At 32.6% G+C, this 13,522-nt stretch overlaps 1 protein-coding gene and 1 long non-coding RNA gene across 7 annotated transcripts in view; one reads left to right on the top strand and one right to left on the bottom strand.

Annotated features, from left to right (window-relative positions):
• Positions 1–1,576: 1,576 nt before the first annotated feature.
• LOC121251815 overlaps positions 1,577–13,522 on the bottom strand; it is a 13,809-nt gene continuing 1,863 nt past the window's right edge. Inside the window, exons 2-3 of the long non-coding RNA XR_005938124.1 lie at positions 12,776–12,779; positions 1,577–1,587 (exon numbers count right to left, since the gene is read on the bottom strand). This is a non-coding gene — a long non-coding RNA (uncharacterized LOC121251815). The remainder of the gene's footprint in view (positions 1,588–12,775; positions 12,780–13,522) is intronic.
• LOC121251814 overlaps positions 12,764–13,522 on the top strand; it is a 22,472-nt gene continuing 21,713 nt past the window's right edge. For 3 of the 6 annotated variants that reach the window (XM_041151183.1, XM_041151181.1, XM_041151182.1), the window contains exon 1: positions 12,770–12,944. The gene's annotated coding sequence lies outside the window, so the exon portion shown is untranslated. Of the gene's footprint in view, positions 12,945–13,522 lie in introns of all 6 variants that reach the window. The other 3 variants (XM_041151185.1, XM_041151186.1, XM_041151184.1) reach the window with 3 other exon arrangements.

The following is a 13,522-nucleotide window of genomic DNA, read 5'->3' as shown; positions in this document are numbered from 1 at the left end:
TTGTAAATTTTATCTCTTAAAAATCGATCTGATTTAAGTTTTCTCTTTTCTAACATTGGATCGAACCAGATCGGATTGATTTACCTAATGTATGGTTTCTTTAGCAACTTCATGTTAGGTACATCAGAAAACTCATTGCAGCTGTCAATGTACAGTTTTATCAAAAGCTTTTGGGACCCATCCTGAAAAAGTAACAAACAAATTAAATGCATACTTGACTGGCAAAAAAACACTTCAGTGAACAAAAGGTCAAAATGAAAATAGTAATGTGGAGCAATTCCGATTTACATAATGATCCCCTACATTACTACTTTAAAGAAAGATGTATCCAGCCAACATGTAATGCATGCAAATAGCTAAGTACAAATATTTTGCTTTCCTGACTAAGCTGATTTCATTTTGGGTGAATTTTTACCCGATCTAATGAGAAAAATTAGAGGAACATCGTCGTTTAACTCTTCTACACTGGCTACAGACTTTGATCTACTAGAATTTCATTTACTCATGTTAGGTGAGCAGCGTGCATTATATCTACTTTATAACAATAACAGAGTTTTTCACAGTTTCGCTCTTTCTAGGATCAATCTTTAGTGTTTCATCAAACAGCTTCAGCGACGTTGAAACTCCCTCAAGTGTGCCTTTCATAGTTTCAGTCTTCTCGGGATCAATCCATGATTCATGATACAACCTTAATGCCGATGAAACTCCTCAATCTTCGCTTGTGTTTTTAACAGTTTTGGTCTTCTTGGGATCAATCCATGATTCATTAAGCAGCTTCAACTCTGTTGAAACTCCTTCATGTCGGTTCTCAGTAAATAGCTCTTGGATCTTGGCAATGGAGATAAGAGAGTCTCTACCTTCGGGTGCTTTGCTTTTCTTGACTTCTATCTGAATCTCACAAAAGAGCATTAACTCTGTTGAAACTAGCTCCTGGTCAAACTCGCTTTGAAACTGGTAAGAAAGCTTCGATTCCACAGAAACATCATTCTTATCAAGACCGTGTTCTGAGTTGTGGTGAGAGTACTGATCTAGCTTCACAGCCATGGTGGCATTTGGGGTTTTGGAGTTGCAGAATAAACATAAATGATCTCTACTGATTAGTAATCGATTAGAAAGTAATCCACCGGAACTAGATATTTGCCATGGGGAGACCCCCCCCCCCCCCCGGAGTAATCCCTAAGGCTGGGCAAGGATGAACAGGACTGGCACATTGGGCCTAAGCAGTTCTAGGGCCCGAGGACAAGGGGTGGGTCAGCCCAAGAGGCTTGGGAGGAGAAGTACTTGGGCAACACGCACTGGCCAGAGGATGGTAGGCAGAATTGTTTGACGCCACTACTAGCTGACAACCCCAGCGCACGAGGTCAAGGACAGTCCCTATCCCTGAACCCCATCGTCTATACAGGCCTAAGGAGTGGACGCATCTGACCGGAGCCACGCTGCATTTAATGAAGGGTGGAATCGAGCACACCATGACAAGAAGCCATGCTACATTTAATGAAGCCCGAGGCTAAGTATGCCACGAAGTGCCCCCTGGGTTGTTAGTGGTTGCCACGATCAAGTCTGGCAAATTTGTTGCACAATAAGGAGCTAGAAGGGACACACAACTCAAGTACGGAGCGACCCATCCACAATCTCCTTCCCAAGGATTGCCCTCGACCAGGTATAGATACCCCCTCCCTCAGTAAGGGGAGGGGTTTAGACACTTTGATACTTTGATTCCATAACTCTCATAAGGAGATTGTAAACTGACTTTGGCATCAGAGGTGTTCCCTACCGCCCCGAAACTTTCATTTCTTCATAGTTGCAGGTGGGTGAACTGGGCCTTCGTGGAATTGCTTGAGCTACGAAATACGACATCAACAATTTTTGTTTCTAATTGTTATTTTGTTAGCATAGTTTTATTTTCCAAGAAATAAGCTTGCATTTCTCTCTCTCTCTCTCTCTCTCTCTCACACACACACACACAAAGATTCATCCTCCTTTTCCTTCTCCTTTTTCTCTATCTACCTACTTTGTCTATAAACTTAGTTCTACTTTCTTAGTTGTTTTGTTTCCTCTAAGGTTGAAAAGATAGATCTGCAGTTTTTTGACAACACCCATAAGACGCGATGTATGAGAAGGCACCCAGGTCGCCAATACTGTAGAGAGAAGCATCGGTTTCCTGAAAATCTTTGTGCATGACACTCACGTGCCCCCACAACCACGCATGGGCCTCACTCATCTCCTCTTCCAGAAGCTCTTCTCGCCACATGCGTCAAACCAATAGATTCACCATCATCAAATCCTTCAAATCTGACTGTTGTGGTTGCACAGAGATAGGCGCGTGGATCCCACGCATCATCACAAGTTCTAGAGTCGACCGGAGTTGGTCCAAATTGTAATTCGTCCGTTTTCATCTCTATCTTATTGCTTTCCTTGTCAATTTTTCTAAATTTTGTTGGCATACTCTTATATCCAAAGAGTGTAGTAAAGAATTTGAATCATTAGCACCTGATGATCACCGCTCCCTTTTTAGTCCCTTGGCAGTCTCTCTCCACCACAACGCATGAGTCCCACTGTTTTTACTTTTGCCATTTGTACGAGAATCACATGTATTCATTTGAAAGAGTGTGGAGTCTTGCGACGACGTATAATACAATAGAGTTATGATTTTTTATCTGACTTTTTATTATAAGAGTTGTCTCATTTGGACACATGATCGTGAAAACAAAGCAATGGACTTCCTCAATAGCCACTTCAAGACAAAATGCAGTCATTACAATCACCATAGCCTTCGTTCGTGAAACTACAATCCCACTCTTAGATTATAAAAACTGGGACTTTGTGAAGCTCCCCCTTAGCGAGAAAGGGTATATTTATTTATTTTCATTGTCCATTTCTTTTCTTTTTCTATAATGTTGCACTAGTTAAAAAATGGTGTTTGTTGGATCCCCTACCTCTTATACATGTATTTATATATCTTTTAATTATAATATATTGAGCTTGTTTAAAAAAAATAATTGTTAATTGGGAGCAGAAGATATTGTACGAATAATTGGGTCCACCTACCTGAATGTTATCAGGCTACCTTGTTAATTGGGATTGATATAATTCAGAGCATTGCTTTAGGAAAAAAAAATCAGTAAAGATTTATTATATAAATTTTTATTACTAACCTACAACGTATATAGTTTGAAAAAAATAGCTTCATTTTATCAAACCACAAGAATATGGCTAGTTCAACAAATTACAAATATTAGAACAAAAATTTTTATTCATAAGCCAGCATAGAGTACACGTACGGCATACTGCTGGCATGGCTGTATTTAGGTTATAAGAGAAATTCACAAATTTAAATATTACGAATCAAATTGTGTTATATCAATGAGTTGTGCTACTCTACCGTCTGAGTAATACCGTTCGGTGTTACAGCTAGTTATAAAATTAATTTTTTTTTTCTATTCATATTTTTTTAATGTATTTAAATATTTTTAAAAAATAAAAAAAGACATCAATATATTTAAAATCACTTTCTTCATCATTCGATAAAAAAAAATACATTAATATATTTAAATATTTTGTGGTGGAGGAACCGAGTCGGAAAAAAGAGATAAATACACCAAATAAAGAGTAATACCATCCCTCTCTTCCCTATTTTATGTCTCCATGCCCCATGTGGCGACATGAACAAAAAATTTTTAAAAAAATATCAAAATAAAATGTTGAAACAAATAACAATCGACATCTTGAAAATAAAAAGTGCCATGCCAACATGTTATGTCGGTAAAAATTAAAATAAAAAGAAATAAGATAAAATGAAATTAATATTTTTTAAAAATAAACTTAAATAAAAAATACATAAAATTAAAAAAAATAAAGCTATAAACAAACCAAAAAATTAACATATATTTAAATAAAAATAAATTCAAAACGTGTAAAAACCACTTTCGAATCTTAGATAAACAAAAATTAAAAGAGTTTTGTTATTCATCATCTCCACACACCACACTCCATCTTTATTTTTATTTTTTTTAATTTCTTTTGGTTTTATTCTTCCTAAACTAATTGATTTCTTATACTCATCATCCATGCACCACACATCTGATGAGAGAAAAGAATAAAAAAAAATTATGTGTAATATATAATGTGAAGATGATGAGTAGAATTTTTTAAATTAAAATATTTTAAAATTATAAATAAAAAAATGGGACTTCCATTGTACAATGGTTAGATGAGTGGCTCTATTTGGCCTCCCAAAAGTGACTTTTGATTCCTTAAAAAAAGAAAAAAAAAAAGTGAAAAGAACCCCATGGTTATAACTTATCGCCTCTTTTTGTTAGCCTTTTCTTTTATTTACTTATTTTTCTAATTTTAGCTTTTTAAATATTTACTATGTTTTTTAAGTTCATTTATTTTTTTTAGCTTTTGAATGCTTACTATTTTTTATTTTCTTAGGTTCAATTATCTTTTTATAACTTTGGAGTGTTTTTCATAGTTTTGATTTTATTTTTTAATAATGTTTTGATTTTATTTTTAAATACAGATAAAAAAATATAACAAAAAACAAGTATGATCAACTAGCGGGAGCTGTGGTGGCTGTAGAGCCACCCCAAGTAAATTTATTTTTACATGATTGATTATGATGTGAAAAGTGACAGTTTTCAGGCCTTTTTATTTTGGGTGCGGATATTATGCCATCCCACGTTCACCGATGGGCGTACTATCCAGCGTAAAAATTTTTTTTTTAAATTTTTTTAATACATTTAAATATTTTTAAAAAATAAAAAAATATCAATATACTTAAAATCACTTCTTTAATTATTAAGTAAAAAAAAAAATTTTGCCAAGCGGTCAAATGGAGCGTTACAAATGGGTAGGCAAAGTAATGTTTCTCTTTTATTTTTATAATTATTCCAACGACTAATTTTTAAAAAATACCTCATAAATCAAATGAAATAATTTTTCTTTTCTAATAGGCCAGGGCATGACATCTGTATTGTCCGAGTTCATTCCTTCCAAGCGAAAACAGCACCTTACTTTATTGGTTACTTCAAGATTTTATTATCATTTTGTTTCTTAATTTCCTAACTTCATAAATAAATAACACAAGTGTAGATCCAACTCAAACCCACAAAAACCCTAAAATAAAAGTAACCTTAGAAAAGGCCTTTATGGGTATGGGTTCTAATTCAAGCCCGAAAACGGCCTACTTTTATCCTATTGAGTAGTGATAGGTTGGTAGCTTATTGTGAGTTTAATTTAGTGTTGATTTAAATAGTGAGATGAAATAATTTTAGATAAATTGAATAAAATATTATTAGAATATTATTTAATTAATTGTTTTGAAATTTGAAAAAGTTGAATTGTTTATTATATTTTATGTAAAAATTTGAAAAAGTTATAATAATGAGATAAAATGAGATGATGTAAGATGATTTCTGTATCCAAATGAGTCCTTAGGGTTGACATCTTTTGACACTAAACACTTGAATCTTACATGAAAATGACATAAAAATTAGTAAGATTATGATTGTGCATATATTTAGATTGAGAAATGTGTACAAATTCTAAATAGACAAGTCATATGCAAACTTTTGTAAAAAAAAGATTTCACCTTGAAAAATTGTAAAAAAATTATTTTTATTAGTATGATCTATTTTTTTATAAAATACTTACATGAGACTTGTATATTTAAGATTTGTATCTAATATTACTTGTTTATATAGATACGAAGAGTGTTCACTCTTCACCGGTTATCACTACCAATTAGGAGGGAACACCCCCTCTAAGTCTCTCCCACACTCTTGTCTTTTATGTGATAGTAGTGAAGCCCTGAAAGCCTTTTCCACCAACCCACCATAATTAAAATGTGTTAAAGTTTATTGGAAATAGTCGTTTTGCAATGTTAATACTGTTTTGAATGAATGCTTTGGACACTTATGTTATCTTTTTGCATGATTAAATTTTGTGGAAGTTTATTAAAACGGTTGTTCATTTTAGCTTTCTCGTTTAATCTCTTACATTTAACAAGAAGAAACAAACTATGCTCAATCAGGAGAGGATAAGAAATGATAAAAGATCATTTTCCTTCTCTTAGATGGAAAATGATAAAAGATTAAAGGATTGTGTTTAGCAAGACAATGAAAATATACAAAGCAATTGGTAAATATAGAGTTTTAAATAAAAATTGGAAAATGCTATTTGTACTTATAATTTTTACTTCCATAACAATACGTACTGACTTATTAGTTATTGATTTGTTGAAAATTATAAAAATAGAAATTCAAAACTTGAATTTAACAAGAAAATTGAGAAAATAGGTCTTAGTACGTAAAATTGTAAGTATATATAACATTACTCATAAAAATTTTATACTTTGTTGCCAGCTTTAATTGTCTATTAATAAGTATTAGTGCATGTTTGGCCCTTTGGGATTGAGGTGATTAATTTAACTTTTAGCTTAAGGCTTAGTTGAAGAGTTTAAGTAATAAACGCTACAATGTTATTTACTGTTTGAGAACCATATGTCTAAAGCACTTTCAAATAAATTACATTTGTTTGGAACCAAATTTAAAAAGTATATTTTGAGGTAGAAATGACATAAAAGGTGTGACGCCTCCAGATTCTGCTTGGGATCGGACGGACATATGAAGCGTCTGAACATGCAACACAAGGTTACCTGCCTCCGTTCATGACATATAAGATGCAATGTTCCTAACATGCATCTAGCATTATGCAATATTCGAAGCGGATAATTTTTTTTTTTGAGCAATACTATGCACCAAACTTATAATATCCCAAATAGTTAAAACATAAACCATGCTTACTTAAAATATCCACGATTACAGTACAGGTCTTAGAAGACTGTAATCTCAAAACAACGAAGACCATAATTACATTGCCAAAATATACTATTGGGCTAGTTCGTTGAGTAACTCGCGTAACTCGACTAACGATACCGGAATACTATCCAAAGACCTAACTACAGAGGCTGCAAGCTCCGGGTTGCGTCTACGGCGTTTAGTCAACCTCCTCCAGTCTGCCAGTGTCTGCTCTCTGCTCTGATCTTGACACATCACCTACCATTTGGGGGAATGGTAGTTGGGACTACCACGGTAAGATTTGATTACAAATCTCAGCAAGTTAACAGGAAACTTCCACACAGGTTAATGATGCATGCATGGTAGTAAAAGCATGAATGCATAATCAAAGTCATAAATAAACATAGCATAACTTAATATACAACATGACATAAATGACATAACTTGAATTGAAATTGAAACTTAGCTTGACGTGACATGGCATGTACGTGAACTTAAAACATAACATGGACTAGCAACATAGCATGAACGTGAACTTGAACATAGCATGAACGTGAACATATATAATTTGAACATGAACTTGAACATAACATGAACCTGAGCATGACATAACATAAATGTGAACTTGGAACATAACGTGAACTTGAACATGACATAACATGAATGTGAACTTGAACATAATATGAACCTGAGCATAACATAACATTAATGTGAACTTGGAACATAACGTGAACATGAACATGACATAACGTGAACGTGAACTTGAACATGAACATGACATGAACTTGAACATAACATGACATAAACATGAACTTGAAATATATTCTTGTCTCCTGGAGTTACCATGATTGACATGAATTTGAAACTTGACATGCACGTAAACTTGAACATAACATGACGTGAAACATTACTTGAACGTAAAATACATGAACTTGGAATCTTATTCAATAGACTTAATTAATAAAAGTGATTATACGGGTACTACACGGGTCCCTTTGAGCCGTGTGTCCCTGCCGATTACCGCATCACAACACATGTGTCTATACCAGCTGTGAGTGGTTTAATATGTACTCCATAGTTGTTGTGGCCCTACGTATTCTACGTGTCACAATTGTTGTGTCTCACATAGTGTATGCTCCACAGTTGTTGTGGCCCCATGAATTGTTTGTGCCACACTTGCTTGGACACACGTAACATAATGTGTGGCTCCATCGGCGTTAGTGCCTGGCGCGCTCCGGTGACCAGCTAGTTAGGCCCCATTCGTAACCTGTTGACTGTACTTCGTCAACCTAGGGAATTTCACACCTATTTAAACACTCCAGCGTGAACAAAGGAGTTCCACTAGGATATTACCCCATCCTAACACTTAGGGTCGTGATTGACATGAATAAATTAACTGGCATACATGACATTTCGTAACGTGACGTGACATAAATGACAGAAGTCCTGACGTAGCGTAATGTGACATGAGCGTAAGACGACAGACATGACATACTTTGAGGCATAAATGTAACAGGACGACAGACATGACATACTTTGAGGCATAAATGTAACAGATAATATTTCATAACATGGCATATATGTAACAGACAATATTTCGTAACATGGCATAACATATAACAGACAACATTTCGTAACATGGCATAACATGTAACAGACAATATTTCGTAACATAGCATAACATGTGACAGTGAATATTATGTGACATGACAGTGAATATTATGTGACATGATATACATGTAACAGATGTCGTACGTAATGTGACATACTTGTAACAGATAGTAACATGTGACAGAATATATTGTGTAACAGATAAGATTTTCGTGACAGCATAATTCATGTAATAGATAAACATGTGATGACATGGCATATATAACAACATATGAACATAAACTGTAGTTCTCTTACCCATCACACATACACCGTAAACTGATAGTAAGTTAAGAATTAACTTACCTCGATCGTTGCGTTCTACGAGATTAAAGTGCGAAACACGAGGAACTGTAAGAGGGTATTCTAAAAGTTAGAACTTTAATTACTAACAATTAGAAATGTGAAAAGAGACAACTTAGAGTAAAATGACCATTTTACCCTCTACATGTAGGAAAATGACCATTTTACTCCTAACTTAAGGATTTCACATCTTAATTCCAGAAATTACTTCATGTAAATTTTGTCCTAGACTCAAATATCAACTCAGAAAAATTTAAAACCATTTATAACAATAGAAAACTCACAATGGCCGAAACATGCATAGGTCATTTCTCTTGATTTTGGTTGCAATTTCTTTCATCTTCAAAACCCATGATTAAACCAAAATTTTGTAACAAGGATCTTCCTATCCTAAGTTTAAAAAAATATACTTAAAATATCCATTAAGAAAAATTAATCATCAACACCAAACTTTTTGTAAAAAGACCCAAACTTTTTAACAAAAAGTAAACCCTTAAATCACAAGTTTTGGCCTTAATAAAAACATCTCCAAGAATTAAAAAAAAAACAAATCTTACTTCTAACACATTCATAACATCATTCTAAGATCAACCATGCTTTAAATCATCAAACAAAAGCCACCAAAATCACAAAATAACACTTGGAGCTTTTGGTTTTAAACTTAATCCAAAACAGAAACTTTTCTCTCCACTAAATTTGATCAATATCTTGATCCATGGCTTAAACACAAGTGATCTTCAAACTAAAACATCTCATGGTTTAAAAATGTGTCCTAAAGAAGATCCAACCTTCAAACTTAAAATCACATGGCTAAAACTCAATAAAACATGGATCTAACCCAAAAACATCAAATCTTAGGCCTAACCGAAATCCTCTTGCATAGAAAAATTATACCTTTAAAACTAATACTAACTATCTTCAAAATAACATCCTAACATGTATATAAGAGGCTTAGGATCATCATATAAAAATATCAAAACCTTTGGAATAAGATCAAACCACGAAATATTCCAACATTCACAAAACAAAAACTGATTTTCCACTTCCAGTTTTCAAGTTTCTAAATCTAAAAAAATCTATCATCGAAAGCTTTATCCATGCAATAAAATCTCAATGAACATTCATAAACACATGATAAAAACACTCCATAAAATTTTCGGACCAAGATATGTCCATTAGCTTGGTCAAAAATTTCAAAACATATCATACTCTCCAGTTTCACGCCTAGAATGACATTTTCTTGGTTAAAAATACTTTTGACTGATCAAATGAGCATGGATTGAGACTGATAAGATATCCACTGAAACTAAACTCCAAGACGAACAACTTTTATGAAGGAGTTATTGTGAGAAAATACTTACAAAGGATCGAAAATGGCCACGCAAAAAGACACAGAAATCTGCCCCAGAGAGCACTTTTGGGTTTCTCTCTAAGAACGAGAGAAAGAAGTGATAAAATGGAGAGAAGTGTATTTTGCACGACTTTAGACTCCTGGAGGGGGAAGTTATGGGCTTGAAAGACCCTTGATTGGAGTTGACTATGTGACATAAAGTGGAGAATAGTGAGAGGCATGGACTGCTTGCTGCAGGTGTGAGAGATGGAGGTTAATTGAGTGGATTTCTCCTTCACATCAAGGCACTATTGGGTGCAGCCAATGGCAGCGGATGGTCTGCCATGTGGGGGAGGAAACTTCTCCAAGAGGCTTTGCCAATGTGGCCAATTTCGTGGGCCTTGGTGGGCCCCTACCAAGTGGGCTTCAATTTGGGGTTTAAAAAGTGTTTGGTTAGGGTTTGAGGTGCTATCAAGTCCAAAACTAATTTTTCTTGGCCCAATCAAATTTCCAAGGTTTAAAAAGGTTGGATAATGATGTCATAACAATGATTTGATTAATTAATAACATGTGGAAGTGATTTAATCAAGTGATTAAACACAATGCTAGAAATCGGGTTAGAAAGGGTTTGGAGGCCAACTTTAGGGTTTGTGAAACCGTTTAGGGTTTCGGTTTCAACCAAGCTTTTGGGGTTTTAATTGAATTCCAACCATTTAAGATTTTTCTAGGGTTGAAACCCTTTTTGGTTTGGCACAATTTAGTTGAACAGATGAAAAAAAGTTTTGCTTAGGTGGCATAATCTCACATCTTAATTTCCTTCATAAATCTATCTAATGGTTTCTCTTTGTGCCAAGTGTCTAATACCATTCACTATGTGTGGCCAAGATCTTGCCAAGTGTCCAAATACAACTTCTCTAACTTAATTTGGACATTCCATATTGTGATTTTGAAAACACTGTACCGGGTGTGCTTATCAAGGTTACTATTCACTCCGAAGAAATGTATAATAAACTTAGTGCTGAAAAATTCTAAATATTCATATTAACCTATAGTGAAAATCGCTTACCGAAATTCAATTCCAAAGTGTCCCTAAAAATAATTTCACAATTTCGAACAATCGTTTTGTCTGAAATTATGAAAATTGACTATTACGCCATAAAATCCTAAATAATCAACTGAGTCTAATGGCGTAGATCAAAATACATTCTGACACTTCTAACTACCTCAAATAATTAAACTCATAAATCTAGCATCATAGTGAGTGATAAACTGACTATGCTGACAGACTAAAATCTACGTGATTGGTCGATTCGTAAAAACTTATAGAGTTTTCACGAAGTTCCTAAAATCAATAGAAATTCTACTAATGAATTTCTAGTGGGTTGTTACAAAAGGTCATTTGATTTTTTAAAGATTATGATGATATCCTTAATAGAAATCAAATTTTATAATAAAAAAATAACAAAAATAATCTAAAATAATTTTCATTAATTATAATGAAAAACATCATTTCAACGATGCAGTGAAATAACAATACAATTATGCATAAGATAAGAGCAAAGTTGTAATTATGTAAAAGTTATATGAGTAATTTTGTCAATTGATAATTTTTTATAAATTTTTATTAAGTACAATTAATATTTTTCTTTAGTTATTTAAATCAAGTTAGGGTTGAGTTTTTCGTGATCCTTACCCTAAATGACCTAACACGAATCTGTATCATATGACACGGATTGTCATCCCTAGTTTAAAATGATACTATATTCGGAATTATCCTACTCGTCCTTTAAATGACCAAAGTTTTGATCGAGTTTATTATTATTATTATTATTTTATTTTAAATTTTCAAATTTTATTAAACAAAAAAACAGTTAAAAAAAGTCATTTTCTATTCTCAAAAATAAAAAATAGAAAACAAGAAAAATTCGGTCATATATGGCTGAAAACCGTTTTCAAATTATCATAGAACTTATTCAATATTTACCGAGCTGATGAAAAAAAAATACAGATTTTAGAAAAAAGACAAATCCCAAAAGCAAAATGGATCATAATTAATTTAGACCTCCTATAAGCAAGCGTCAGCAATATATCATAAGTTGTTTCGGCCCTCTTTTTAAGATTAGTTGGGACAATAGATTATTTTTACTATTATTTATTATTATTTTTTTATTATTTTATATATTTTATTATTATTTTTTATTATTTAATATTTTATTATTATTTTATTATTATTTTTTATTATTATTTACAAAATATTTAAAATCAACTCACTGTCCAAATGTATCTAAGCGTAATTTGGATACTGAGATATTCTCATTACTATTTATTATTTTATTATTAATTTTTACTTATTTTTTACTATTATTTAATATTATATTATTACTTTTTTATTAATTTTTTATTATTATTTACAGAATATTTAAAAATATTTCACTACCTGAATATAATTTTAAGTTGCGTTTGGATGTTGAAGTGAATTGAATTGAGTTGAGTTGAGATGATAAAATATTATTAGAATATTATTTTTTAATATTATTATTATTTTAGAATTTAAAAAAATTGAATTATTTATTATATTTTGTATTGAAATTTGAAAAAGTTATAATGATGAATTAAGATGAATTGAAAGATATTTAGTAACTAAACGTATTCTTAATCTAAATTCTGTGAATGATACACGTGTCAAACTAACAAAGCTTGAAGAGACCCTGTGGACTGTCTACGTTTCTCTGTCCCTCGCCCCCTCCGATAGTAAAGAAATAATAATGATAATACCACCGATAAATCAGCCGAACGAAATTGGGTTTTATACAAATGCTCTGAGGGCTTCTGTGGTAGGTGTTCACCATCACTCTTAGCACGTAAGTTCCGAGGCTTCAGATTATCATCTTTATTGATGCATACGAAAAGGGTTTCTGTATGTTGATCATATTTTCTCTTCGTTATTGAATGCTTGATCATATTATTTCTTTATGGTATATATGGTATTTTTTTTTTCGTTTTTTGCGTTTGCTGAAACTACTTTCTGCTTCTTCTTTTTCTACTTATCTTGATTATCATGTCTTAAAATAGTTGAAATATTATGTAAAATTAGTATCTTTAATTTTTTTATTCCTCTGTTATAATATATATATATATATATATATATTTTTTTTTTGTGAAATTGTGGAATATGGGGGTTATGTAGCTGACCTTGGGATTGTATGTAGTAATTACTTAAAGGGTTTGATGGGAAGTTTTGGTTTTTAGATGGGTATGCTTGGGAAATGACCGGTGTTGGTTTCATCTACTGTTTTCTCGTGGCTATTTGTATTTTTCATGAAGAAAGATATTCTATTGTGAGTTCTTCGTCTTGTTCATCTGTATACTGTGTATATGGGTTATGCCTATTTCATTCATATCAATAATATTTATCTCTTGTAAAAAAAAAAAAATAAAT

The sequence above is a fragment of the Juglans microcarpa x Juglans regia genome, chromosome 2S (assembly GCF_004785595.1).
Source record: "Juglans microcarpa x Juglans regia isolate MS1-56 chromosome 2S, Jm3101_v1.0, whole genome shotgun sequence".
NCBI lineage: Eukaryota > Viridiplantae > Streptophyta > Magnoliopsida > Fagales > Juglandaceae > Juglans > Juglans microcarpa x Juglans regia.
Note: the sequence above shows the minus strand (reverse complement) of the source record. Positions and strands in the feature narration are given on the sequence as shown.